We start from the raw sequence: 501 nt of genomic DNA, 5'->3' as shown, positions 1-501 counted from the left end.
AGGAGGCAGTGGCCAGAGGACTGTCACGTGCCTCACGTGTCGAGGCCAGAGTGCGTGTTTCCAGGTCATACAGGACTACATAGCGAGACCTGTCTAAAAATAAATAAAGAAACCAAACCTATAGGGACTCTCATACTAAGCAGTATGGGTAAAAATTACCCATTTCGGAAAGTTCTGCTGGCTGAGGCTGACTCAAACCTTTTAATTCAACTAATTTCTCTTTCTTGAATAGAGATCTTCCTTCTCCAGCCCTCCTCCCTACCCCCCCCATCAAGGTAATGACCTTGGTGAGTAGGTGTTCTTTTGTTCTCTGCAGGGCTGGCTTGCACCTGGACGGAGGGTGGAGAACAGGTGTGGAGCCTTGCCCTGGAGCACCAATGGGGTGGGCTCAATTATGGTTCTTATAAAGCAAACAACTGCACCCAACTCTGTCTTTGGCCTCAGCTGGAGCCTCCAGTGCCCGGAGGTGAGTGAGGAAGGAAGGGTTTAGGGAACTGTGTA

This window comes from Microtus ochrogaster, linkage group LG8, assembly GCF_000317375.1.
Source record: "Microtus ochrogaster isolate Prairie Vole_2 linkage group LG8, MicOch1.0, whole genome shotgun sequence".
Taxonomy (NCBI): Eukaryota; Metazoa; Chordata; class Mammalia; order Rodentia; family Cricetidae; genus Microtus; species Microtus ochrogaster.
Note: the sequence above shows the minus strand (reverse complement) of the source record.